This window comes from Callithrix jacchus, chromosome 1 (genome assembly GCF_049354715.1).
Source record: "Callithrix jacchus isolate 240 chromosome 1, calJac240_pri, whole genome shotgun sequence".
Lineage (NCBI taxonomy): Eukaryota > Metazoa > Chordata > Mammalia > Primates > Cebidae > Callithrix > Callithrix jacchus.
In genome coordinates this window covers 133,130,949-133,156,609 of record NC_133502.1, presented here as the reverse complement: position 1 = coordinate 133,156,609, position 25,661 = coordinate 133,130,949, and the positions used below count along the sequence as shown (strand labels likewise).

At 37.4% G+C, this 25,661-nt stretch overlaps 1 protein-coding gene and 1 pseudogene across 3 annotated transcripts in view; one reads left to right on the top strand and one right to left on the bottom strand.

Annotated features, from left to right (window-relative positions):
- The window catches only part of LOC118155298 (uncharacterized), a 409,919-nt gene that overhangs the window by 362,495 nt on the left and 21,763 nt on the right, over positions 1–25,661 (top strand). The window lies entirely within an intron of this gene.
- On the bottom strand, positions 10,825–13,066 carry LOC100400692 (dnaJ homolog subfamily B member 1 pseudogene; annotated as a pseudogene). Its single transcript, XR_620459.5, has one exon. The product of XR_620459.5 is annotated as a dnaJ homolog subfamily B member 1 pseudogene (transcript).

The following is a 25,661-nucleotide window of genomic DNA, read 5'->3' as shown; positions in this document are numbered from 1 at the left end:
AAACAATCTAATAAGTCATACTAACATGTTAAAGAAGAAAAAGGCATATGACTATCTCAAGGCAGAAAAATCATTAGGCAAAATTGAATACGCTGTCATAATAAAACCTACCAAAATCTAGGGGAAAAAAATGAAATTTCCTTAACCTGATTTTAAAAGATCTATCAAAACCTATAACTTGAATTAGGTGTATTCTTAAATTTAATAATATCATTACAGCAAAGAGTAAGAGAACCTGATGCTATTGCCCAGGTCTGCCATTTACTAGTGTGGCACTTTGATTAGCTATTCCTCAGGCATCCTGGAAATTCTTTTGTTCATATATATATAAATATATATAATGGGGATATGAATAATATTATCCTCAACCACGGTTTGAGAGGCTCAACTAATTTAAGAATTATAAAGTGTGACTTAAGCTTGATTTCATGGAGATCTAACCTATACTCTGAACCCCCTAGACTAGAATTTCCCCGAAGTTTATATTACCTTGAAGTAGTGCCATTACTTAAGGCCTGGAAAGCCATTTAGATATGTTAAAATTCTTTGCTTGTCCAGTGTCTCCTTTTGAGTGGTCTGACTTCTCATTAGCTTTCCCATCAAAGTTGCATGGACAGTTTCTGAATATGAAGGTCAATCGGATAATGGCACCACTTCCTTGAGCCCCTCATGGAGGATATAGTAAAAGGAAGTAGGGAAATAATAGATTAAATTATTACTTGTTAATTTATTGGCAGATTTTAATTTTTTCATTTATCCCTAACCGCCACCATCAAGGACAGTTTATAGTCACACTCTAGCTCTTTCTTCTGTAAAATAAGTCATGTTCTTCTTGTAATGAATCCGACACATGAGAGAACCATTTCCTATAGAGGTCTACGCAATACAGAAAGTGATCTTAATGCTTTCTTACGTTTCTAACTTCTTGTGCTATACTAATTGCAAAACTCAAAAGTGTCCTTGGTGCTAGATAAAACTTTACAGCAAAGAAAACTAGAAAGTACATGATATTTATGCAGAAATTAGCAAGGTCATTTTTTTACAAACTATTTCTATTATTGATAATATATAAATCTTAATGAGATTTCCCCCCTTAGGGCTCAGGTACTTCTAATTCAGATGTCAAATGTAAGAAATCATAATTCCACCATAATAATGAAACAATAGTTCTTTTTTCACATGGCTCAAAGAAATTCACAAATCTTGTGTTAATCTATTGATTGTCACAAGTCCTGCATCGTAGTTCAAACTTATTTCTGTCTTCCTATTATAATTTGGTTTTAGCCAAAGAAGAGTCTATATCTGTGACTATAATAATAAGACAGATTTTTTTTTATTAGAACCCAAAATTCATAGAAGTCAGTGGTTGTCTGGGTGAACTTTTGACACCTGGCAACACAATAGCTTCTGAGATTTGCAAGGACTTTGCAAATCATTCCTTTCAAATCTCTAATTGTTGAGATGAGATAATCTTACTCATCAATAAGTAAGGCCCCACGAGTCAGTGGCTAAATTCCAGACCCCAGAGGAATTTAGGTTAGGCTAGAATTAGGGGTAGGAGTCAAAGATACTGTCAAATGGGGCAAGAACTGCTAGGCCTAGGCTCAGCAGGCCTAAACAATAACTGAAGAACTGGAGGTGAGTTGTAAGGCAGGATGTTAGCTTCAATGAGCAAGCCTAGAACAGAGGTGCTGGGATCTGGTATGTTATCACAAAGAATCTACAGCAGGATTGTCTTACAGTGAGTCAAAATGTGATGGCCTAAGATCTTTTACTCCTTCTCTCTGTTGAAGGGATATCCCCAGATTCTGAATTGACACTGGGACTTTAATGTCCCAGGGGAAGATTTGAGGCCAGAGGATTTGAGTCTAACAAGTGAGGCTTTTAGCTGTAGTGGGTAGGGTTATGAATGGTGAAGACTCAGGATGTTCTTTTCTACCTGTGCCTCACCCCAACCCTTTATACTTCTACTTGTCACTTTTTCCATGAATTCCACTAATACATTAGGGGCCATACATCTGGAATAATACCTGCTACACAGTAGTATAATCCATTGAAATGATCGAATTCTTAGAGTATGGATTAACTTGTCATGCTAGAAGAATGAAAAAAAATCACATATGACAGTGGACAATTATGATAGTGTTGTCATCATTTGGGGTCCTCCCAGGGACTTAATATCAGGTAGGTCAGATTTTTGGTATTATCACATTCAAAGAAGTCTATTTCCGAAACTAAAAAGCAAACTGTTTCTAAACTTTCATTGCATATCCTAAAGTAAGAGGACATAAAAGAGAACTGAATTATAAGTCATAGAAGAAATTCTTAAAGTCTCTGGTATCTCCCTCCCAATTCTGTAATACAAAATTTCAGCAGAGGCTCTCAACCTCTGAATGCTGAATATTTACCTCAACACTGTGAAAGTGCCTCTCCAGTTCACTTACTCTTTCTTTACCCTACTTTGCACCCTTTGCTTCTTACCTAGTAAAGGCTGCTAGGTTTTCAGCAACTTATTACTGGTGGTATTGAATCACTCTAGGATGACCAGAGAACATAGAGAATTCATTTGCTTCCCCAAACCATAATGCACAGAAATCCTAGTGAGATGGGAGAGTTCCCTTGACCTTTTTTGCAGGTGGGAACTGGAGTGCACTGGCTCAGGGTCCAGCTGGCCACTTTGGTGCCAGCAGGAATGAATTTCACTCACTCAAACCCAATGGCTCAAACCCTAATGGGAGAGAGTACACAGGTGAGCAGCTGCTGGGGCCAGGGTGAGCACTTTTGGGCTCCAGCCCCATGGCAGCATCTAGGGGTGTGTTACCATTAATGCTCTTTTAGCATTAATAACCTCTGTGTGTTACCATTAATGCTCTGCTAAAAGAGCATTACTGTGGACAGGGTATAAAAAATGGCTGTCACCCTGACTCTCCACTGAATTGATTAACACTTAGCCTCCAGCTCAGTGGAGAGTCAGGGCGAGAGCCTTTTTTTATACCCTGCCCTCTTGGTACCTGGGTCCTTGTTTGGTGTCCAGGACAAATCAGGTCACATGAACTTGAGGGATAATGAATGTGGAAATTTTACCGAGTGATGAAGGTGACTTTTGGCAGGATGGGGAACTGGAGAAGGGATGGAGTGGCAACAGTCTTTTCCTGGAGTTTGGGAGCTCCAAATTGAACTCCTCTCTGACTGTCCCCAGCCAAACTCCTTTCATACTTCAGATGATGCTTCTTTTCTTTTCTACCACATGACTCTGCTCCTCTACCAGTGGAGTTGGGGTTTTTACAGGTACAGGATAAGGGGGTTTGGTAGACCAGGGTGGTTTTGGAAAAAGCAGCATTTGGGTGGGACAGGAATAACTTTTCTCATTTAGAGTCGTGATTTCCAGGCTCAAGGGTGGGGTCTTTGCTGGGGAGCCGTGCTCTTCTACCCAGTATTTCCCTGTCTCCTGTCTGTATCACTACGTAGTTTTTTCCATTTACTTTTTTTTTTTTTTTGGGCAAAATGTTTTGCAAGTAATTTCTAGATAATTAAAATTCTCCACCTTATTAACAATGAAATGAAAGTCAAGAACTCTGAGAAGTGTTCTAAATTTGAAATTGAGTGCATGAACACAGAATAGAAAATTAAACACAAGTTTAAATTTGAAATATTGAAAGATTACAGCATGAATGGTCCTCTGAGTCTTTTGATGTTTGAACTCAACAAAACTAACAGATAAGTGATAACATTTGGAGAATGTTCTAGTCAAATTTGCTAAACTAAGATGGCAACCTGTGATCTGGAGCCAGTTACTTAAACTCTCTGGTCCTCCTTTTTACCATAAGTAAAATAGAATTAGCCTAGATTAATCTCAGATTTTCCTATAAAGTTTACAAATTATTGAAAAATAACCAGGGATGACATGATACATTCTTAGGATTTTGGCTTTGTATATGTAGGACTTTCTGTATGAGTTTCTTGTAACCTCATTCACTATCCATTGCTGTGACATCACCCATATTTCAGTGAAACAGTTCTGAAAATTTCAAACAAAATGCTTTTAAAAATGTCTTTTTATGTGATGGTTATCAAAATTAGGAATGTTTGACAAATTAAGGTAATTAAAATGAATGAATACACCTTTTCTCTTATAAATGACAATAGCCCACTTTTTGGATCTTTTTCTTTTAGCTTCCAATGCATTTTTTTTTAGATATTTAGTTTTATTTTCTTCCTTATTTTTCAAGGGAGTCAACTTACTTGACATGTATGCTTTTAGTAATTCAATGCAATTCAAGTGTTTTGCATAGAACAAGTTTATTTGATTTACTGTTTTCAAATTTAAGGCCTAAAGTACTAATAAAAAGGTAACATTTTCCAAGTATTTTTAGTTATTAAGGCCAGGAAAGAAAGGAACTAGCTAATTTTTGAATGAGAATTTACTGTTGCTGCCAATGTAGTATGCTTTATTTCTTAAGGAACAGTAAATTAGACCTTTGGAATTTCATGTCTACAACTAAGAATAATATAGATATGAAATTCTTTCAAGTTTTGTCATTTATAAGCTGTGTGATCTTCACAAAATCATTCAAAATTTCTAGGCTCAGTTTCTACAGCTAGTAAAATGTGAAAAATATTAGCTATCTCAATGGATTAATTAAGGATAGAGCTAATACATATAAAACACTGGTGAATACTAAATAATACTGTTATTTCTTTAGAGAATATTTTTTCCTATAAGTTTTTAAGAAAGTGAAAATTAGAAGTTTCTCAGAAATAGAGATAAAGAATGGGGTCAAGGTAAGGTGATGTGGGAATCATTTCTATTGTATCCTCGGTAGTTTAATTACAACTGTGCTTTTTCAGAAGAACAGATAAAGGCAACTGAATTAATGTAGGCACAATTCACCCTTCTATAAACTAAATGGTCTAAAAGGTGTTCTGTTGGCATGAATTCCCTTACTCTAAAAGATTGATGCAGGAAATAGATGTTATTATCAAAAGTGATGTATGTTCATTATTTTATGGCATATTTTAAAAAGCTAATTTGCTACAGCTAAGGAGGATATGACATTTGAGTATAACTCAGATATTGAGGAAAGAACATTTGCCTAGAAATTAGCAATCTTGAATTCTGCTCCCATCTTCAGCCAAATTCTTTATTGCTCTTTCATTTATTCAAGGGCTTACCATGTTCAAGTCATATGACAAGAGTCTGTCACCATATACCATCTAATACGGAACCTGGCACAGAATAGGTGCTCATTCAGTGTTTAGTGAATAATGTCATGAGGAAGATGATATGAAATCAATGGAAAATGTGATTGTCACAAAGTACTAAAGTATTTCATAGGAAGAAGAGCAAATCTTTCTGTTGTGTATACATTCAGGGATGAGTTGGATTCAAATAGAAGGAAATGGAAGAAAAGAGACATTGGATTCTAAGAGAGTGGATATGAAATGTCTTACCTAAAAAGTCACTGTGAGACTTGGCTCAGTGGCTCACTCTTGCAATTTCAGCATTTTAGGAAGCTAAGGTGGGCAGATTGCTTGAGCTCGGGAGTTCCAGACCAGCCTGGGCAACAGGAAAAAACCCTATCTCTAAAAAGAATACAAAACTTATCTGGGCATGATGGCACATGCCTGTACTCTTACTTATTTGGGGGGCTAACATGGGAGGACTGTTTGAGCAGGGGGAAGTTGAGGATGTAGTGCAGAGGATCCATGCCACTGCACGCTAGCCTGGGTGAAAAAGTAAGACCCTGTCTCACAATAAAAACCAAAGCAAAACTCCAAATCCAAGAAACAAAGAAACAAAAGTCATTGTGTAGTCAATGGGCAGAGTAATATAGATCCCTGTCAGTTTTAAGCAGATGGCCTGACACAGTACTTAGTTCCTCTATTCCATGCTCCTGTATTCCATTTTGCCCAAAAGGGAGGATCAGGCTCTCTGGTAATTCCCATTGATTATCCACTCCATAGCTTCAGAATATACCTTTACCTTATTCTCTGCCACGAAGTTCTTTTCTTTCTAGATTTCAAGCATGTTCTCCATGCTTTTACCACCCTCTCTCTAGATGATTGCAGGGGCCTCATGAATTAACTGACATCCTTGTTTCCACTCTTGCTCCACTCTCCCCAGCTTATTATTCCCCATTTGTCCTAGCAACCTGGCAACCAGAATAATCCTGTTAAAATTTAAGTTGTATCAAATTAGCCCAGGCCAGGTGACACATGCCTGTAATCCCAGCTACTTGAGAGGCTGAGGCAGGAGAACTGCTTGATCTTAGGAGGCTGAGTTGCAGTGGCACACTATTGCACTCCAGCCTGGCCAATACAATGAGACTCCATCTCAAAAAAACAAAAGTTGTAGGATGACACTCCACTGCTAAACCCTCCGATAGATAATAATTTTTATATTCTTCATATAGTTTCCAGTAGCAGTTTTCAGAACCTTACAAGATTCTGTAGAACCTAGCTCCCTACCACCCCTCTGCCTTCATCCTCAATACCCTTCCTTTTGCTCTTGGATGCTGTGGGTGCATTGTCAAATGTAACAAGCTCAGTAAAGCTTCAGTGAAGATCCATTTGAAATGTCCATTCTGCTGTCACTTTGCTTTTCCCCTTTCTGTACTGCCTTTTGCTTTTTATTCCTTGCTATCTTAGATTAGGTTTACTAGAAGGGACAGAAAAGATCCTAATGGATCACTTGAATCCCAAACTACTGAGACTGATGATGGAACATCTGTCCTTGTCTGCTGCTCATTTTTACCAAAATATCCAAATATTTTCATTATCTATCTAGGTTCTGGCAGGCATTTTCACAGACCGGCCACTCTCATCACTTGTTGAGACCTGATTCTAATAGAAACTATTAATAAAGGCAAAAAATGAATTTGGTGTCACATGATTTGTTGCAGGAACATTCTCAGATTCAAGATATCTGAGAAATCCCATTCCCTTTTGCCATTTAGAGCGTACACTTGACCAGAGAGTATTAAGCTCTAATGGATCACTTGAGTCCCAGACCCATAGCTCTAAGCTCCTAGTATGTAGTAGCATTTCTGTTTTCTCTTGATGAGCAGGGTTAATTACCTCTCCCAGTATTATAACTCTTTTGTGTGTGTGTGCTTATTGGTTTACTGGCACAAGGAGCTTAAACTAACCAGCTTAAGGTTTATGGGAACTCTTACTGTGTCCCCATCATCTTCCCCTGATGCAAGCATCATTTTTTTTTTTTTTTTTTTTTTTTTGTGAATCAGAACCTCTTAGACACACAGAGTCCAATGGTCTAGGTTTCCCTAGGCTTTTCCATCCCATTTTTCTCATCAGTGCTTGACATATAACAGACACTCAAGTAGTTTTTGGAAGAATGAATAAACAGTGCCTCGCTCATCAGATAGTGTTTAGGTCCTAACTGACTTGCTTTTCTCCTCTTCTGAGAAAATAAATGCTTTGAATTTTAACGGGGTTCTGTGACCAGCTACCTAACTCGTTTGTGGCTATGCACCCATGTGTATCTCTAATCCGCTTAATTGTTGCCACATAGTAGATACTGCTGAAACTGATGGTGGAACTTCTGGCCTTGCCTGCTGCTCATTGTTACTGAAATAGCCAATTATTTTCATTGTCTACCTAGGTTCTGGGCCTGAACGTTTTCACAGAGTGGTAATTCTCATCACTTGCTGAGATCTGATCCTCATAGAAACTATACTAACAAAGATGAGAAATTTGCAGACTTGTTCAGGGATCATCAAAGAGTTGAGTTCAACTTGACAGCGTATCTCAGGGAGCTATGAGCACTTACTCTCTGGCATCAGGCTCTTTTCCCTTTTGGGAGATTATATTCACCTACTTTCCCCTCTAGTTTTATATTCTAAGTTCTCTATTTCTTGATCTCATCTAGCTTCTGAGATGCAGTCTGCTTAGAAAATTTCACCTAAAGGACATTGCATCCATTAAGACTGATCGATCATATTCATCAAGATTGTCCATTATTTTGTGGTAAAGTTTGTTGATCTCCTCCTTACACTTTTATTAAGTTATCATCAGTCAGTATACCTTGCAGCAGAACTACTTGGGAAAGACAGAGATTTTCACTGGCATTCAGTTGTATGTTATCTATCTCCAGTAGGAATTAGCTCAGTGGAAATGACACTTTAGGTTGGGAAATGGGTGGGGAACTTCACTGTAGTTTACCACCAAAGAGTCTGTCATGTTGATGTGAAATTTGGCCATGCATTGAACCACTCCGAATGTGTTCAACTATTTGACAACATAGGAAAAAGAGTCACTGTTAAAGAAGTAATGAAAAGCCAAACACTGGGGCTGAGAAGAATGGCCTTTAGACGAGAATTTTTTTACTATCTATAGAAGAAAAGCAGAGAATTGGTCTTTTGACCCAATGGATACCCAAAGGTGATTCTCAGCCACTGAAATCATAATATAATTTATTTAAGTATAAAAAATATAACAAGTCAGATATCTCATGGTCAACTACATTAAAAATTCATGCCTCACTTATTGCTGCTGACTCACATGTCTTAACTAAATATAATCTCTAGCTTTTATACTTTTCATTTCTGAAGCAGCCTCCTCATTTTTAACTCTGCCCTCTGGATATTTTTGTCTTCTTACTGAGCTTCAAATACAGGGCTTTAGGTTCATGTTGAAACCTCTCCTACCAATTAATTCTATACAGCTCATTTTCCTTTTATGATTACCACATATCCACTGTGGAACTAAAATCCAATATCCATGGTAAGGCAAGAAACAAATATTGTAGATTTTTATCTCCTTCCCTGAACTCTGTCTCTATCACTGTCAATGTTAACCAAAATATTTTATCACAAATGTTCTTTTTACTGACTTTCCTCATTTCCTCCATCTAGTAGATGGTGTCATACAGTCAGTGAAAAGAGAACGGTTCTTCGATTCAGACAGATCTTGACTGGCGTTTTGCCTCTGACACTTAGTATCTGGGATTCTTGTGGCAATACACTTAGCTATGTGAGTCTCATTTTCCTCACTGATAATGCAGAATTAATTATGTCTGTGTTAAGGGCACATTGTGAACACTGAATGAGAAAACGTCTGTGAAAAACCTAAGAAACGGGTTGGTCTTTGTAAGTGTTGGTTTACTTTCTGTTCTTACTCATACCTTCCTTTCCTCAATGAACAAAGTGATTATTAAGACTACAATTTGCTTCACTCTATGACTGTTTGGGGAAGTGAGTGTTATAATATTGTTTCTTTGCCAATATAAAAAATACAGACTTTGTATTAGTCAGTTCTCATATTGTTATAAAGAAATTCCTGAGACTGGGTAATTTATACAGAAAAGAGGTTTAATTGGTTCACTGTTGTGTAGGCTGCACAGGAGCATAGCATCAGCACCTTCTTGGGGAGGCTTCAGGGAGCTTTTACTTTTGGCAGAAGGCAAAGCAGGAGCAAGTTCATCAGTTGGTGAGAGCTGGAGCAAGACAGCGAGAGGGGAGGTGATAACACACTTTTAAACGATGATATCTTATGAGAACTCATTCACTCTCATGAGGACAGTGCCAAAGGAGATGGTGGTAAACCATTCAGGAGAAATCTGCCCTCATGATCCAATCACCTCCCACCAGGCCCCACCTCCAACACGGGTTACATTTCAATATGAGATTTGGGCAGCCACGTACATCCAAACTCTATTAGACTTATTAACTGAAAACTTTTCCTTTTTTTGCTGACTTATGTACTCTCTCATTTCATTTCTAAACTAGATGCTTATTTTTCTCTGGATTAGATGACTGCCAGAAAGGGAGGCTCTGGAGGCAGATTAGGGGCAGTAGCAGCCCATATTATTCTGGTTTCGTGCTGCTAATAAACACATATCTGAGATTGGGTAATTTAGAAAGGAAGGTGGTCTAATTGACTCACAGTTCCACATGGCTGGGGAGGTCTCACAATGATGGCAGAGGGCAAAGAGGAAGCAAAGTCACGTCTTACATGGTGGCAGACAAGAGAGAATGTACAGGGGAACTCCCCTTTATAAAACCATTAGATCTCATGAGACTTACTCATTATCACAAGAATAGTATGGGGCAAACTGGCCCCCATGATTCATTTACCTTTTACCAGGTCCCTCCCATGACAAGTAGAGATTATAGGAGCCACAGTTCAAGATGAGATTTGGGTGAGGTGACAGCCAAACCATATCATAGCCTTTTCACTCTACTAAACCATGAACAAGAACTAGAAATTCGATAAAGCTTTTACAATTTTTTATAGCTGATTCTTTTCATAGGAAACTTCATGTTTACATACGTTGTTTCATTTGGGTTTATTCTCCAAATTAATTTTTTTTTCAGGAAACTATTCTTAAAACTTAATATAGTTTCCTATTTTACCATTTCTAGACTATTGTCTTCCAAATTAGAAAGTTTTCAATCTGGTTCAGTGATTCTCGTTGAAACCTTGTGCAAATTTCAGGAATATCCTCTGATATTTTTCTCAGAATGTGAAAAATTATCATTATTAAGTATTTCTAAAGACTTAGAAAGAATGCTTTTAAAAACATACTATATTAAATACATACAGTATAAAAAAATCTAACCACAAAGAATTTATCTCAGAAAAAATTCTGAATCTCAGTGTGATATAATGTTGTTTGTGGGTATTATAAATTAATATTTACAGTGCTGGCATTAATATGTGCCAGTATGGTGCCATACATGTGCCTAATTCTTTAAATATGAGAGCAGCAGGAGAGTTTGTAAGCACAAAAATAGCTAAAAACTTAAAAATTTATATAAATTATTGTTTCTCATGACTGAATAACCTTATTTTTATTTTATTTATTTTTTTTAGGTTTAGCATCAGTCTTTAATGCTGTCGCACTGCATTGACAAGTTACACACTTTGGTCTCATGTTTGCAGTGGCAACTTACAATGAGTTTAAAGATCTGAGCACCCAACTGGTGTCGAGGGAACAGACATTTGTTCCAACTCCACGTCCCTCCCCAAGATTTCTTCAGCATTCCATTATGGCCCTGTACAGAGAGCAGTGGCTGCCGGGGACCAGTTTTATTTGAGTGTACACCAACTATACATGGAATTAATTATAAAAACATATTTACAGACGTTTCACAGTGCTCCTGTAATCAGAAGCAAAGACCCTTTTATCAAAAGGGATTATTTCTAGGGCTGTGCAAAATTCGAAAGGATCAGATCCCTTTGAAAGAGTCCAGAGTCCATGAAACAAAAAATTACCTAGGCCACTGGTATGGCCCAGGTATGACAAGATTGCCTTACAGAAATGGAAAATGTGACCCATAGTGAGCACATTCAGCTTCCCTAGAGCCAGAGGTCCAGAGGGTCCCTTGCTGGGGCTAGGCTCCCAGACCCTCGAGTGAGAGGTGGCTGCACTTACTGGAGTCACTAGCTGGAGACTGGCTCCCTTGGTCCTGCTGGAACAAGAGGTATTACTTGTGGGTGCCAGCCAGGCAGTTCTGCAGGAATAGTTTAGAAGTTCTCAATTTGAGATGGCCAAAGAGAAGACAGGATTCTTCAGGGGAAAAATAAGATTCTTCAGGGGAAGAATAAGACATGGGAGACCAATACAGAATAAATCACAAACTGATCACACAACAGAGATGGAGGAGGTACAGGGTCTGGCAGCAGCTTGACACCATCTACCAGCCATAAGCTAAGGGACACAGGCATCAAGTCCAGCTGCTGGTCTGCCTCTCACCCCTGGACAGGGACTGGAGGAGGAGGATGTGGGCCCCTCCTGGAAGGGCCGCCGGACCCAGTGGGGCAGACTGGAATGCCTCTTCCTGCTGTTCCCACCACCTGATGCCCTATTGCTAGAAAAACCACTTAAGTCTAGTGTACGACTTTGAAAGATTGTAATATATGCTCTGGAAAACATTCAGCAGTATGAAAACCCTCCCTGGGCCCTCCGCCCTCTCATGGTCCACAATAGGTAGAAAGGTCCAGAAATCCTTGAGCCCTAGAAAGGTCCCTAGTCAGTCTGGAGAGCTCAGGTAGCTATATCGGAAGAACCTTCTCAAGAGCGGATCTTGATGTCTGGGGAACCCTTTTGGGGAAGATCACTTCAAACTCAGTAATGAGGTCCCCACATTTCTCGGGCGTTTTGGGGAGGGGGAGGCATTCTCCAGGAACTTTTCGACGCATGCCAGGCCTGATGACATCTTTGAATAGCACGGGTATGGTCCTGCCGTCCAGAGTGGGGATGTTCACTGTGCAGCCACACAAAGCCTCCCGGAGGCTGATCCTGGCAGGATAAATGACATCAGAGCCATCTCTCTTAAAGATATTGTGCGGCTTGTCCTTTAAAACAAAGACAATATCATCTGGAATGTTGTTGGATGTCTGGTCTCCTTCCTTGGGGAATGTGATTTTGGTCCCTTCTTTCCACCCCTTCTTCACTTCGATGGTCAAGATTTTGTCTTCGTTTCGAATGCTCTTTTCATCGGAGTTTAGCCGCTTGTGGGAGATTTTCATCTTCTTGGTGCAGCTGCTGTAGATCTCTTCAAGGGAGACCCGAAGGTCGTGGGTGACTGGGGGATCTTGCTTCTTTCGGGTGAGCTCTTGGGCAGGGCGGGAGCCGCCAAAGTTCATGTTGGTGAAGCCACCCATGCCCATAGGGAAGCCAGATAATGGGTCGTCAATGTCCATGCCTTCCTCCCCGTTCCGCTGCCCAAAAAAGGGGTCAAAGGGATTTCTGCCGCCGAAGAATTCAGCAGACATGGCATGAGGGTCTCCATGGAATGTGTAGCTGAAAGAGGTACCATTGGCACCACCACCGCTACCGCCACTGGGGCCGCTGCCCTTTAGCCCTTCCTCCCCGGAGCGGTTGAAGATCTCGCGCTTGCGCTCGCTCAGCACGTGGTAGGCCTCGGCGATCTCCTTGAACTTCTCCTCGGCGCCGGGCCCTTGTTCTTGTCCTGGTGGTAGCGCAGCGCCTGGCGACGGCAGGCCCGCTTGATCTCCTCGTCCGACGCGCCGCGGGCCAGGCCCAGCGTCTGGGAGTAGTCTTTGCCCATGGCCCCCGCCTGCGGCCCGCCGCCCCACAGTCGCCGAACCCCCAACCTGATTTTTAAATATAAAACGTAACATTCGATCCGAAGAATTTTCCTTGAAAATGAATCCAGAACCTGGCAGAAATGCTTGATGTTGAGCATGAAAGATGTTGATAGAATTCACTAAAGGTTCTACTTTATTAGCACATTTATTCTATTAGTAAAATAATGGTTAAATGCTTTCTACATATAAGGTACTAGACTCGTCAGTATGAATAAGAAGTGACTAAACTCTTGTTCGTGTTTTCAAGAAGCTTATAGAACAGTGAGAGAGATAAAAATGCAAATTTGAGGCTTGCTAATTTTTGATAGCTGGTGAGATCGAAGTAGAAAAGGTGAAAAGTAGAAAAGATTGACAAAATGCTGCAAAGAGAAAAGTTCACTTTGGCTGAATCTCAGTAAGTTAAGCCTTGCATGAAAAATCATAATTAAGGTGAACTAATGCCAGATATTAAATACTGTGACAACTCAAGGACCTGGATAAACAGATTCTATTGCTTGAGATAACTCTTAATTCATAAGATGGTATCTTAAATTTTCATAAAATACCAGGAATAACTCTGCAGATGAAATCTTACCTTCAAGAAGTTCTTGATTAGGGTATTCATAAATTCCTTAAAATGGTAGGTAACAAATTGTAAATATAAGCTGAAGAGCATTTTTATGGGTAGAGGATCCATAGCTTATGTCAGAGTCTCTAGAGAGTTTATAAGGTTAAGAAATTTTGACCTGGAGAATTGGGCCACCCATAAGTGTCACCATTGGAAGCTGAGTATTAATTTAGATCATTAATTTTACATTTTGAGAAAAAATGATCTGGACTATGGAGAATATGAAGCTATAGTGATTGATAAATCTACTGGTAGGTCAAGATTTCCACTATTCCCAAGCTTTTTTTCCTCCAAAAGTAACAGAAAGAAGTAATTTGTATTTTTTGACTTTTATACCTCTGGATAAAAATAGTAGGACGAATCTATAGTTTGATTTACTGTCCAGCACCTGTGAGACCAACAAAAATTTTCTTTCTACCAATGGCTCAATAGTTAATAAAAAATAATTTTTCTATATTTCTTGAGAATAGTCTCATTGTATTATACTAATAAATTAATTCTAACGTTGCATTAACCTGTTACTGGATGGCATATGTTTACTATTTTCTTCTCTGTTCCTTCTTATAATTGAAATTAGGTGAATTCAATTTTTACTGGAACAGTATATGTTATTTTCTTGTATTTTTACCAAGCCATTGTATAAAGTTATGGTAGTAGAATTTTTATGATTGTGTTAATGTTCATTTTTATAATTAAATTAAAACATAACCATAGGACATTAGGTAATTAGAGTATGAAGTTATTAATGTATTGAGAAACATTATGGAATCTATGGCCCACCTGGATTTGTTAAAACAACACAAGCCTTAGGCTTCAGTAATTTCCTATTAATTCAGTTCACCATTTAAAAATGCCTGTAGTATTAGTTTAGTCATAGAAAAAATGCAACCATATGTTGAAGCAAATGATAATTTCACTCTGCATCTATTACTAAAACTTCGGTCATGTATGAAAAACTTGGCAGATGGATTTTCCCTCGTTTTTAATTATGTCTAGATCAAATGATAGGGCCAACTGAAGTTGGACCTAGCATGGCACAGCAAAACAGTACAGGCTTTGAAGGTCCTGTCCTACCATTTACTGCTATGTGGGGCTTGGGAATTTATTGTCTCTCTCAGAATCAGATTCTTCATGTATCAAAACAAAACTTGGTCTGTTATAAGGGTTATTAACAATGCACATAAAATATTCTAGTATTTTACACATACCGTTGATTAGTAATATTACTAATTGTCATGTAGAGAGAAACAATTACAGTAATTTAAAATAACAGAATGGCACCTACTAAAAAGTGTATGACAAATGATCCATTTTTCTCTAGACTTTAGTTTTGTCATTTACATAATGAAATTATTAGTTTCTAATATGTCATCCAACTTCAATTTTTCTAGTTTTCCAAAAAGCAACTGAATATGGGTCAGTTGAATTCAGCTCAATGATTTGGATCAGTAAGGCAGATCTGATCAAAGACTAGGGAGGTATATTGTTCACCTAGATTAAAATGGATTGTTTGAGACCAGATATCATAATTTTCTAACTAAATGTGCTTTTAAAATTAAATTGTTTAGAGATGAGTTAACCCATTTTTCTACTATAATCTATACAAAAATAATACTTTTTCTTCATTGGGTCACTTTTAAAATATATTTTCAGCACTTAGGCTGTTCCATGTCTTATTAACTTGGGAATGTTCTCTTAACAAAATATAATAGGTATTAAATGTCACAAAAAGCCAAAAGAGTAAATCAAATTTTACTTTTAAGCCACCATCGAGTATTAGATATATTTGATTTTTGCCACTATTCCTTATTTGGTCCTGGACAACAATGCTCCGGGAGGCTTCATTTAGCCCGACTTTCTCAAGAAAATGGGCTGATCCTCACTGTTTTGATGTGACATTTGAACAACCTTATCAAGCCAACTTGATGATGCGTTGTTTCTCTTCTCTTAAGAGACTTCCAGGTGAAAACAAATTTTCACATCAAGTAAAGAAATGGGGATCAAAATGGTGCACTCATTTCAATCAGTGTGACTTATGAAAACACAGGTTTATTTATTAATGATTATTTTGTAATGAGGTTACTGAATGTATTAATACATTGTGAAATAACATTACATTTCCTAAGCAAGAGATGACTTTGTTGAATTTTCTTTTTTCTCTGTCATTATTTTGATTTATCTATGTAGTTATAATTGTACCTCATTTCAAAATAGATATGGAGTCAGTAATTTTCTTTATCAAATGAATAGTTAAAATAGGAATAACTAAGGAAAAGTTAAGAACTACTAAATATAAAGTGAATCTCTCTTAGGTGAGGGAAACTCCTGGGAAAAACACAAGGAATCAGTTTATAAAAATATATTATTTTACTATTTACTAATTTGTTCCCTAATTTATAACAACAAACAAAAATATTTTAATAAAGGAAGGATTTTCATTTGAATAAAGGGGGGTTAATTTAAGCTTCTGCTACATTATTCAGAAACACTGAACTACATGCACTTATTTCAAATAATAAATATAGAACATGTTCAGGGTTTTGAATTAGACAGATCTACAAAGCTGAGCATAGAAACCAGCAGACTCTTGGTCAAACCCTTCCCTCCCACTTCCTCCCCATTTCCCTCCCTGCCCCCTCCCCCTTCCCTACCCCTCTCCCTCCCTTTCTTTTCTTTTTTATACCTTTACTCCTTTTTTCTTTTTCTTTTCCTCTCTCCTCTCTCTCTCTCTCTCTCCCCCCCTTCCTCCCTCCCTCCCTCTCCATTGCAGACATATCTCTGAGTTCTCTGTCCCCTTCCTCCAATCTAGATTGACTGATCTCTAGGCCTTTTGCACAGCTGTAATCCAAGGACACTCATTTTCCGATCCTGGAATTCCTTTCAGCTCTCGTTGTTAGGTGCATCTACTTTTTTCCAGAATTCATGCCTTGCCGTTTTTTTTTTGCTCTTTTTTGACTCATATTTCTAATAGTTTCTTACGACACAGTGCTTTGAAGGTAAACATTGAATTTACCCTAATGCACAATTGCTACTTTGGCTAGGGATAGAATATTGACTTCAATATCATTTCCATTTAATTTTAATGGCATTGATTTTTCACTTTCAGAGTTGCCATTGGAAAGACTTACAGCATTCTAATACTCAATCTTTTGTATGTGATGAGATTGTTTTTCTTCCTGGAAATGATGATTGTTTGGTGTTCTGAAATATCAGTGATGCTTCTTTGTGTGGGTATGTTGTTATTTTTATTCATTTTATTTTCTTCAACTGGCCTTTTCAATATGGAAACAAATGTGTTTTAGTTTTGGGAAAGTCTCTCATGTTATTTCTTTCCTTTATCTCAATTTTCTGTGATCTTTCTTTTAAGGTTGTTAACTAGGCTGATGTTGACTCTTGAAGTGAGATTCTATTTATCTCCTGTTTTCCTCTTGTCTTCTCTGGTTGACTCTCATAAAGGCTCATGTAATTAAATTGAGCTCACTTAGGTAATCTTTAAGGTCAGCTGATTAGTAATGTTAATATCATCTTCAAAGACCTTTCATAGGTAATACTACACAGATTAGTATTTTATTAAAATAACAATAGAGTGAGAACCTTGAGGTGGGTGTCTTTGGAAATGTGTCTGCATGTATTCATATCTTGTCAGTATTCATCATCTGAACAGTGGAGACTTCCGGATTTTCTACAGTAGAATTTCTCTAGACCAGCTGCTCTCGAACTTCAGTGTGTGTCAGAAAAACATAGAGAATTTTGGGCTCAGAGACCCAAGTTTTTAAAGTAGCAAAAGGCCTGGCCCTTCATATTTTTACTAAGTTTCCCTGGTGATTCCAATGCCCACCAAAGTTTGCTCAGCTTTGGTTGAATAATAAAAATACTTGGGGAGCTTTGAAAAATCCCAGCTTACACCCAGACCAATTAAATCACAGTCTCGGGGTGGTGATCGATGTGTCACTATTTTCTGAAGCTCTAAAGTGATTTAGTTTTCTAGACCAGTGCTTCTCAAATGATAATCCATATCTAAATGACATGAGGATCTTGTTAAAATTCAGGTTCTGATTCAGTGGTACATTGGTGGCCAGTGAGATGATGCATTTCTTCTTCCTCTTCTACCTCCTCTTCCTTCTCCTCTTTCTCTTCTTATTTCTCCTCCTCCTCATCTTCTTCCTCCTCCTCCTCTTCTTCTCCTTCCTCCTCTTCCTCCTCCTCTTCTTAGCCAAATATGAGTGACCAATGACCTATGACACAGCCCTCAGGAGATCCTGAGAATATGTGCCTAGATATATTGCATTTCTATCAAGCTTTAGCTCATTCCTCATGTGCCGCTGGCCCACAGATCACACTTTGATTAGCAAGACTATCATGTATTTGAACATTCTGTATTATCCAGAAACACTGCTAGGGTTTCTGTGAATATTTCCTTTTTAGCAAGATTGGAAATTTAATGTGCCAAATTATAACTCCAGCAGTAAGAGATATCAGGAAACTTGGTTTAAAATTTAAGCACAGCTTAGTGATGGCAATAAGTTTAATTGTGTGTGTGGTACACATTTGCTTGCACACATATGCATTGACACACTATTTTTTTTTTCATTCAAATACATTCTAACATCTTGGAAAGCATATCATAGTACTTGGTCTCAAAACAGCTATGCCTTTAATATCTACTCTATCAGTTAAAACACAGAAATTTACCTATTGCTCTTTACTCCTTGGTCTATAGAATTACTTTGTGTGGTATCCCACACTTATTTAACTGTCACAATATGTACCATTTATACAAAAAAAAAAAATGCAATGTAGAACAATTGTGCTAGGTTGCTGAAGTTACAGTTATAAATCCAAGCTGATTAAAATAATGTTATGAGTACTTTGTGAGAATTCATTATTAAACAAAGATGTTGATTCACAGGTAAAAAAGACATGTTGCACAAAGTGCTGAATAACTGTTGGAGAATGAAGTGTTCACCAAAAATATATATATATTTTTAAAAGACTGTGGGAGGGTTGAGAAGGGATTTACCAAGAATACCTGAAGAAATCTAGCATAGTCAGATAGAGGAAATGGCATTTGAGCTGGACTTTGATATACAAGTAAGATTTGGACCAATGACTATTTATGAATAAAGGTACAGAGTAAGGAAAATGCAATAATGTATAATATAAAAAATAGTCAGTACTGTAATTGTATCTAGGAGCATGAAATGGCAGAGAAATAGTAAGGGATGTTTGGAGCCAGGATTGGCAAATTTTTAATGGCAATCTTCAAAAGACTTGGACTTTATTTGCCAGGCAGTTGGGAACAAATGAAGACTTTTGAGCAGGGGGCTGATATAATCTGACTGTGCTCTTAGTAAGATCACTCTGACAGCATAGAGGATGAGCTGGAGCACTGCCACAGTACTGACGTCACTAATCCAACATAGAACTCCCTACTGAGCTCAGGTGTGTTCTCAGAATCTTTCTCAAGGTGGCATTCTGGGCTTCTGTTACCAATTAATTGGAGTTGACAGAGGGGATGAAAACAATTTGCCATTTTTGGGACAGAAGGCAGGGGAGGCACATTGGGAGATTATTGTAAGAGTAAAGGTGTAAGGAAAGTATTCACAGTACCACCATAATACCAAAATCCAATCCAGGGATGGTTCTCTAAGAATGTCTTTAGACATGAAGACCTATAATTTCAACAATCCTTTTATAGCTAAAGGAAATCTATGAATATTGTAACATATCTGTTTAAATATAGGGGAAAGATTTTGACCAGGAGAATTCAGTTTGCATTGACATTTGAACTAAAATAAAATGAGGAATCAAATAAATGGTTTGAACGTTTGTTAAGGAAGGTAAAGCGCTGAGAGGACTATGCGAGGGTTTTCTTTTTTTTTTTTTTTTTAATTTTTTATTGGATTATAGGTTTTGGGGTACATGAGCAGAGCATGCAAGACAGTTGCGTAGGTACACACATGGCAGTGTGCTTTCTTCTCCCCTTCACCCACATTTGGCTTTTCTCCCCAGGCTATCCCTCCCCACCTCCCCCTCCCACTGGCCCTCCCCTTTTCCCCCCAATAGACCCCAGTGTTTAGTACTCCCCTTTCTGTGTCCATGTGTTCTCATTTTTCATCACCCACCTATGAGTGAGAATATGCGGTGTTTCATTTTCTGTTCTTGTGTCAGTTTGCTGAGGATGATGTTCTCCAGATTCATCCATGTCCCTACAAACGACACAAACTCATCATTTCTGATTGCTGCATAATATTCCATGGTGTATATGTGCCACATTTTTCCAATTTCTATTCATTCATTTCTAAGTTTTGTGAATACTGCACAGGTGTGTATTGCCATGGTCAAGAAAACAAAACCATATGAAAAAGTGCAAGTGAAGTGTAAGCATAAGCCATTAAAAAAACACTTTGGCAAATGTTGAAATAGATTATGGAAGAGGTTTTATATTCCTGGAGATAGTAAAGATAGGCCAAAAAGTCATGTACATGTTTTAGTTTATATATTGTCCAGAAGCCATGGAGTAATTGCAACTCCACAGTCATAGTTTTATGACACAGATAGCAAATGGTTGAGGCATAGGTAAGACAGTTGTAGATACCAAGTCTTATCTGGCTTCCACCTCTGACTGGCAAAGGTCAATTCAATTGCATGTGTTAGAGCTAAGTATAATTCAGACTTCAAATTTTGTTTATCACAGAATTATAATTAAAAGTAATTCAAGATTACTGGATGAACTTGGCTATTATAAGAATTTTGAAATTTCATAGCTTCATATTAACAGGTCAAGAAAATTGAGATAAGAACATTAAAATTATAATTTAGTATAATTTAGATCTTGCTAGAAATATTTACCACATAATATTTTTATTATAAAATATTGTAGTAACTATAAAAACCCATAGAGTTGAATGTATTAACTATATCCAAAACGTGTGAAACAGTCAACTATTTTTAGATTTTTCTTTATTAAACCACTTTATCCTAACCATTTGATTAAAGATTAAATTAGTGATTTTTATTGAAAACTCATCCTTGAACGTAGCTTAGTAAAAAATTTTACTGTAGTCAATATTTCTGACAAATTTTGATTTGAGTCTATTGCTGATTTTTGTACTTTCTCAATATGTTATTGGATTTTTTAAAATGTACAGTTTTTTTCAAACATGTAACTGAAGAGAGGCTTATTGTTAAAACAAGTTTTTATTCCCAGAAATAATTTTGTAAACTCTTAATGATACTAAAGAAAGATTACTTGCTATGTGTTTGTGCTATATAGACTCAACTGAGATATATAATTAAAACAGAAGATTTACCACTTCTAAGTTGTAAATGACTGATGCAAAGAGATTCTGTTACTTCATTACATAATTTAAATTGATCTTTGAATTTCATGGTGGGTTTTGCTCATGCAGTCTGAGGTGGGAATGCACGGAAGAACACAGATGAAATATCTTCAGCTCACTAGTAAAAAACTATTTTGTTCTATGGTATCAATTTAATTTTGTTAAACTAAAGTTTATTTCTAGTTTTTCTCAGGCATTCTCAGCTCAACTAGTAACTTCTGTAACATGGAAAAGAAATAGTAATATCGTCTGTCTTATATGTTTAACTCTGAAGCCCTTGTTGAAATAATAAAAACACAAAATAGAATATGCTTTTCTTTTTCTTTTTCTTCTTTCTTTTTTTTTTTTTTGAGACGGAGTTTCGCTCTTGTTACCCAGGCTGGAGTGCAATGGCGCGATCTCGGCTCACCGCAACCTCCGCCTCCTGGGTTCAAGCAATTAATTCTCCTGCCTCAACCTCCCGAGTAGCTGGGACTACAGGCACACGCCACCATGCCCAGCTAATTTTTTGTATTTTTAGTAGAGACGGGGTTTCACCATGTTGACCAGGATGGTCTCGATCTCTTGACCTCGTGATCCACCCGCCTCGGCCTCCCAAAGTGCTGGGATTACAGGCTTGAGCCAAGAATGTGAGTTTTAAAAGCATATTCTGCCGGCCGCGGTGGCTCACGCCTGTAATCCCAGCACTTTGGGAGGCCGAGGCGGGTGGATCACGAGGTCAAGAGATCGAGACCATCCTGGTCAACATGGTGAAACCCCGTCTCTACTAAAAATACAAAAAATTAGCTGGGCATGGTGGCGCGTGCCTGTAGTCCCAGCTACTCGGGAGGCTGAGGCAGGAGAATTGCCTGAACCCAGGAGGCGGAGGTTGAGGTGAGCCAAGATCGCGCTATTGCACTCCAGCCTGGGTAACAAGAGCGAAACTCCGTCTCAAAAAAAAAAAAAAAAAAACAAAAACTCACATTCTATCCTGAAACTTTTCTCAAACCACAAACAAGTAGAAAATACTATATGTATCAAAAATAATCATGACCTAGATTAGATAAGTTTTCATTTAGATACTAATTGTTAATTATAAATGACAAAATACAATTATGTTGAAATTCAAGTGCTGTTCTTGATATGGAAATCACTAATGCTCAAAGCAAAACACTGTAGTCATAATAGCTGGTATTTCAAATAATAATAAAAATAATAAATGATGTATTAACTAAAGCAATTATAATGTAGCACAGTTTTCAAAGTCAGTGTTCTAGAATGCAATCTCATGATATCTAAGAAATGAAAAAATATTTGCTAAACAAAGACTAAGTTTGATATAATTATAGGACTTGTGTTGTTCATTGCACCACAGCACCAAAAATTATTTGTCTTATGGAAATACTAAGGGCCAAATACCTAGGCTCATTCTTCACGTTCCACGTTGTGTAGCTTTAGACACTATCTATAGTGATCGTATGGAGCATAAAGCATGGCACAAACAAATGTTCAAAGCGTATGTTCCTATTTTTAATCTTTTTTTTTCAGTTGAAATGGATACATGAGCATTTTACCTTTTTAAGGTGCATATTGGTAATATCTAATGATGTTAAGAGTAACTCTTTAAAGAGATAAAGGGTTCTGTAGTCCTAATAATCAAATATATTGATTAGAAAGTGATACACATTTGGGACATACGCTTTGATGGCTATTAAGCATATGCAACATTATGTATTCATAGAAATGAGATTTTATATTTCCAAAGTGTCAAACACTATCAGTGCATATTTTTGAAATAAGCTGAGGATCCTTCACAAACTATCCATATCATATTTCTATAGAGATTTCTGTATCTGGTTTTCTTGTGTTTGTTTTTTGAGACAGGATCTCACTCGGTCACCCAGGCTGGAGTGCAGTGATACGATCTTGGCTCACTGCAACCTCTGCCTCCCAGGTTCAGGCAATTCTCCTGACTTTTTTTGTTTTTGAAACAGGGTCTCGCTCGGTTACCCAGGCTGGAATGCAGCACCATGATCATAGCACAGTATAGCTCTGTCTCTCAGACTCAGGCAATATTCTGGCCTCAGCCTCCCAAATAGCTAGGACTTCATACACGTGCCACCATGCTTGGCTACTTTGTACAATTTTTAGTAGAAAGGAGGTCTCACTAAGTTGTCCGGGCTGGTCTCAAACTCCTAAACTCAAGTGATCCTCCTGCTTTGGCATCCCAAAGTGCTGGGATTGCAGGCCTGAGTCACTGCTTCTGGCAGTTATTATTATTTTTTATACTACCCAGTTGATTTAGCAATCTTGTCATTCCAGCCGAAAGGGAAAAGAAAGTCTGATAGGAAAGTTTTTATTTCATAAAAACTTGAAAAACATTAATTCTTGAGATCACTCTTCAACCTTTTTTGCTTATTTTGTTAAAATAGAAAACTTAGATTATGTAATGAGAATAAAATAAGCCTGATTATTTCTGTCATCTTAAAATTTCTCTGTGTTACTGGAAGAAGTTTGTTACAGTTTCAATATAAAATGGTAAAAGAGAAATATAAAAACACTTAAAATGAGTATCCTTGAATTTCCAAGTATATAATTGAGTTTTCTTGCAATATCAAGTAAGAAAGGTGGAAAAGAAATTTCAACAATGTTATAAACTTCTGAAAAATGTGGTTAATAACGAAAGTGCTAACCTACTCTTAAACTATGCAATAAAATCTTACATGGAAACACAGCTGAAGTAGGAATGAAAGGAAAACTTTTTGTTGTATTTTCTAGAATGCCAAATATTTGTAATGCATTGCTTATATAAGAAAAGCAGTTTCTTTAGAGCAGTACCATTTGGTTTTAGCTATTTAGCTTTATTTTTTGCCCAATAGTTTCAGCTCTAGTTTACTTAATAGAGATTCTAAGTGGATTTTTTTTTTTTTAGAATTAAAGTCGTAAATACATAGCATGGCAAGCCTTTTTACTATCTATGCAGAATTATGTCTGAAAGGGTATTTTTTTTTAGAGACAAAATGATCAGAAAATTTTATTGGGATGATGGAATATATACAATTTGTATCTACATTTCTGAAAGGAAAACAAAACTGGATAATGGCAAGATACTAAAATTTAAAATTGCATTTGATTTTTGCAACAAATTTTGGCCTCCTGAAAGTTACTATTTGCAATAAAATATTTTATTATTTTTAGCAGAAAAAGATATATTCGGTCTACATTTTGATCCTGTGCTTACATGGCAAAACCTGTTGAACTGATTTTATTTTGAATTAAATACATCTTTTAAATGTCTTTTTTATTTCTGTATGATCAATGGAAATTTGGAAGTATTTTTCATATGGTCAGTTTTGATGGATAAATTTAAAATGTGGATCATTACCTTCTTTTTATTAAAAGACTATCCTTCTGAATCAAACCATCAAGAAATGTGAAATTAGATAAATGCTTTAGTTTTGTTTTATAAAAGAGTGATTTAGTTTTCCTTAATACAAGTGTTGTAATAGGAATTTTAAAAAGAGTACTTGCTAATAAGATACTAGGACAGTGACTTTAGAATCTTGGATACAAGTCCTATTATCAACTTATTTTTGAGACAGCCAGGTGGGAGGGGGTCCCCTAAAAAACTCCAACCAGCCTGCGCACTGGAAGGAATGCAAGGCTGGGAGGTGGAGCCTCAAAAGTTTGCTCTAGGAGGAGGTTGGTCTCTCCTCCTCTGGTGTGGAACCTGGAATTCAAACTGCAAGGTGAGAAACGCGCTAGCAGGAACTCTGCCCTTGGGGAGAGTCCCCGTTCCCCCTTTTTTCTTTTTTGCCCAATAAATCCCATTATTCTCACCTTCAATTGTCTGCAAGCTTAAACTTTCGTGGCTGTGGGACAAGGACCCCATCTTTAGACGAATTAAGGAAAAGTCCTGCAATATTATTTAGTATCAATTTGTGGGGTTTGTTACATAGGCTGCTTATTTTGAAATCAAAACAATTTAAAGTTGTTTACACCTTTTTAAAAACTTATCATCTCACCTTTACCAGTTTTCTCCATAAGCTGTTTCATTTCTCTTGATGTAAGGGATATTTTAGCTCCTTTTCGGACACTTTCACCCCTGTGCCTAAACTTTTACCCCTCTACTAACCCCTCTTCTTGGCCAACATCTCCCCTCCAAGCCTGCTCTAGAAGAGTTGGCCAGCCTGATTGTTGTAAGCTGGGCGTTAATTAGCCCCATTTAATTAGTGGTTGGGATTAGTGTGCCTCAAATTTCAAACCCAAGTTCTGACTTAGGAGAGAATGCTCATTTCCTTTCTGCATTTGTAGGTTAAGCAGCTCTATCATCTTTGTTTTGAGAGAACACAGAATCTTCTGTCCTAAGCCACGTTCTCCAGTCCAGCTTTTAAGCAACTTGGGTTGGGTGAGGAGCATGCTAGGGAAGTCTTGGCATGTGTTCAGCTGCTAATAAATCAATGAAATGCTCCCCATTAAGCAATCTGCTCTCACATTTTCAGTGCCTTAGAGGGTATATGGTAGGATTTAGGTACCAAAAGCCCACTGGTTTCACAGATTCATAGAGCCAAGGCACATTTTCAAAGGGTGCAGTCTTATAAATAGGGAAAGAACCCTCTATATCCTTTTTACTTCTTATTTGGTCCAATATCTTGTAC